The sequence below is a fragment of the Herpailurus yagouaroundi genome, unplaced genomic scaffold, assembly GCF_014898765.1.
Source record: "Herpailurus yagouaroundi ecotype Mexico unplaced genomic scaffold, PumYag 192, whole genome shotgun sequence".
Taxonomy (NCBI): Eukaryota; Metazoa; Chordata; class Mammalia; order Carnivora; family Felidae; genus Herpailurus; species Herpailurus yagouaroundi.
Window position 1 is genome coordinate 1,482,087 of NW_024412423.1, and position 3,973 is coordinate 1,486,059.

Consider the following 3,973-nt stretch of genomic DNA (forward strand, 5'->3'; position numbering starts at 1 on the left):
TCTTTCTTTCTTTCTTTCTTTCTTTCTTTCTTTCTTTCTTTCTTTCTATGTTTGTTTATTTTTGAGAGAGAGAGAGAGAGAGAGAGAGACAGAGCACGAGCAGGGGAGGGGCAGAGAGAGAGGGAGACACAAAATCTGAAGCCGGCTCCAGGCTCTGCGCTGTCAGCACAGAGCCCAAAGCAGGGCTTGAACTCATGAACTGTGAGATCATGACCTGAGCTGAAGTCAGACACTCAATCGACTGAGCCACCCAGGTGCCCCTGCATGATTTCTTTTAGCTGTTGGGACACTGCTTCTTCCTAAGAAAGCTAGGAACATGCCACCTCTCTTATCAAAATTCCTCCTCTTTGAGCCAAAGCATAAGAGACTCTTAAAAACTGAGAACAAACTGAGGGTTGATGGGGGGTGGGAGGGAGGGGAGGGTGGGTGATGGGTATTGAGGAGGGCACCTTTGGGGATGAGCATTGGGTGTTGTATGGAAACCAATTTGACAATAAACTTCATATATTGAAAAAAAAAATTCCTCCTCTTCTACCCCCATGCCTAGCATACACACAAACTCCTTCCTCCTTCCTGGCATTTGACCCCAAACTTTGTATCTGATTCCTTCTCACCACCAGTCACTGCCACATTTGCTCCACCAAGCTGGAATAATGCTAGGAATGCCTTACGGAGAGTACCTTTAACAATTCCAGTAACTACGCTGGGCACTTTCTACTTACATTCTTTCATGTTTCAACAGACGCAGGAAGTACGTATTATTAAACGAAATCAACCAGGTGAAATGCTTAAGAATGTCAAGTATGTGGCAAAGGATCAGTTAGTGTGGTTATTTCCATCATCCTCATTAGGAACTTCAGGGAAGTCAGGTTACTTATCCAAGACAATGCAACTATTAATGGTAGAGTCAGGATTTAATCTTGGGACACTTTAACTCCATCACAGCAAATCTTCTCCAGTTATCCCTATCCAACCTTACTTCTCCCGGCTGCCACACTGATGTCCTCCTCCAGGTCTTGGGACACTGACAGTCTGGGTACCTAGCCATACTTGTTCTTATTATCCTATTCACGTACGGTCATCATGACTGTATCTTGTAGAGAAGTGACTTCTTTTACGTTCCCTGAGAGTCCGTAAACCCAGACCAATTTTCATATGATTTTCGTTCCTTTTGTGACCCTTGAGCGCCACCAAAAGCCCAGCAGTCCAGGGCTTCCAGCTGAATGAGGGCTTCCCGCTGAGGGACACTAATGGGGGATATGTGGGGAATTTTCAGATTTAGAGATTTCTGTAGCCCTGTCCTCTGCAGTGAAGCCCAGGTACAGTATGGGAATAAGTAGTAGGGAGTAAGGGAGAGGTTTCAGAGAGAAGGAGTTTACCTGAGTTCCCAGTGGCAGAGGCCAAGCAGCCATTGCCTTCTCTTTCCTTCCTGTGGGACCCTTCTTAGGGGATGGGCAGGATCCAGAGGAGACGGAGCTGAGGGAAGGAAAAGAAACCATGAGAAATGAGGCTCCTGCAACAACAAAAAATAAAATACCTACAGAGAAACCAAATAAGATATGTGTGGTATTGACTTAAGAAAAACTGGAGTTTTTATTTATGAAATTTATTTTACTAAGCTATTTAGATTCATAAAGAAGGATGAATAGAGAGACACACCACATTCCTGGATAGGATGTCACAGTATCCTTAAGTTGTCACTTCTTTGAAATTAATTTATAAACTTCACATATTTCTAACCACGTTATACCAAGTAATCGTATTTTAAAGATCATTATGGAAAAGAGGTTTTTAAAAAAAATTAATTGTATTGTTTAACAACAGCCAGGAAACACTTGGAAGAATGATGAGGGAGGACCTGTCCACCAGATACCTATAAAGCTACAGTAATTAGCACAGTGTTATGGAACAGGCTGAGTCATTTACCAGATATATTGTTGACCACCAACTGCGTTACCAGGTACCATTCCTAGGGGAGAGATACCATTACAAATACAGTTGTAAACCAGATAAATTTTCTCTCTCACAGATTATAGTCTAGCCGAGAAAAGGGTCAGTAGAACAAATTAAAACCCTTCCAACACAAATGGCTCAGAAAAAATTTTACACATAAGAATTCAGGATATGAAAAAGTGATATTTCATATCGGTGAGAAAAGGATGAACTAGGACTTAGAATAAGGGCTTACCATTTGGAAAATAAAAGTTTGCACATAAAATGAAGCTACAGTACTAGAAGTACAGATGAACTTTTTGTGATCATAATGGGATAGATGATGTCCAAACACAGACTTGACACAGACTTGAAGGGATGGTTTTCATGTCTAACCATATGAAAATGTAACATTTCTGCCTAGTTAGAAAACACTGTATCATACAAAATTTAAAAACAAAACTCAGATTGCATAAAAATATTCATTAGTGTTCATAATGCAAATTTAAACAACCTTCTCAGAAAGTTAGAGTATAGGAACACCCAGACTTGATGTGGGTCCATCAGGCACACACTGCAAATGTTTACAAACTGCTACGTTTCTGGAGAGAATAAGATGTGGGAGGTATCAAAAGCCTTACAGTATGACCCAGAAATTTCATGTGAAGAGATTTAAAGAATGAGACAGGGATGGCCTATATTGTTTATAACAGATGAGGAAGACAAAAAAAAAAAAAAAAAAAAAAACCAAACTGAGAAAGACTACAGAGGCTTAAAGGAAGGAGTGAATAGGGCACAAACATACTTTTCCTCACACCCTTTAAAATGAGAATTGTTTTTAAACATTAGTATAACTAGATGTTTTCAAAAAATGTTTTGTAAAAAGTTTATCCACTTGGCTCAAGTGGTACTTACACAAATAAAAACATTTGTAAAAAATCGCGAAGCTTAACATTCGTGCACTTCAAACCCTTCCAAATGTATTTCAAAACTCCTTTTTAATGTTTATTTATTTTTGAGAGAGAGAGACAGGCAGAGTGTGAACAGCGGAGGAGCAGAGGGGGAGACACAGAATCTGAAGCACGCTCCAGGCTCTGAGCTGTCAGCACAGAGCCCGACACTGGGATCGAACTCAAGAACCGGGAGATCATGACCTGAGCCACCCAAGGCCCCACAAAACTCATTAACAGTAAATGGAGAAAAGGATACTGAAGTCCACATCTTTGTGTAAAAACAAAGCATTTCAATATTCATGTATATACACGCCAAAATGCAGTTTTCAGGTAATTTTTTCCTTTATGCTCCTCTGAATTTTCTAGTTTTCCTATAGTGAACTTTTTCTTTTTGGGGGATGGGGGAGGAGGAGAAAAAAATGCTTTAAAAAAGGAAAGAAAAGGACTTCCTGAAATAGAAAATCTGCACGGGGTTGGCCCCCCCCCCCCCCCATTCCTAGAGGAGATGGGTCAAGGGGAGCCCACGCCAGCACCGCTCGGAATCGGGAACCATAGAGGGCGCGTCCGCGAGACGAGGTCTACACAAAGGGCAGGTGCTGGAGCCCCCAGACCGCGCACCGGGTGCAGCATCCCCCCGAGACTTCTAAAGCGGGGCCCGGAGAAAGCCGGCAGGGAGGAACCCAGCGTGCGAACGACTCCCAGAGCCTTCGGCCCCTCACTGGCCCCTCGGGGGGGCCGCACCAGGTTCCCCGCCCTCGCCGCTCCTGACAGGTGGCGGCCCTCAGCTCTAGGTATTCCCACCCGGCCGGGCTCCCGGGACGAGAGAGGGCGCACCTGGAGCAAGCGGCCCGGCGCCGCGCTTGGACGGAGAGAGCGCTGCCCCGGGCCCATCCACCTCCGGCCCCGCCCCTCAGGGGCCTCGCCAGGCCGTCCCGGCCGCCTGCTGCTTGGGTCTCCGCCTGGCGCCAGCCCGATCCGGCGGGTCCCGCCGCAGCCCCGCACTCACCCTCTCCCTCTCCGAGCAGGGCAGGAACAGCTAGTGCTCACGCAGTCCTGCCCGGCGCCTACGCCCGGGGCGCCGGACTACA

General features: G+C 45.3%; 1 protein-coding gene across 7 annotated transcripts in view; it reads right to left on the bottom strand.

Annotated features, from left to right (window-relative positions):
* Positions 1 to 3,973, bottom strand: part of ZFP2 (ZFP2 zinc finger protein) — a 25,941-nt gene extending 21,968 nt beyond the window's left edge. For 5 of the 7 annotated variants that reach the window (XR_005781216.1, XM_040444232.1, XM_040444233.1 and 2 more), the window contains exons 1-2: positions 3,720 to 3,969; positions 1,380 to 1,476 (exon numbers count right to left, since the gene is read on the bottom strand). The gene's annotated coding sequence lies outside the window, so the exon portion shown is untranslated. Of the gene's footprint in view, positions 1 to 1,379; positions 1,477 to 3,719 lie in introns of all 7 variants that reach the window. The other 2 variants (XM_040444230.1, XM_040444234.1) reach the window with 2 other exon arrangements.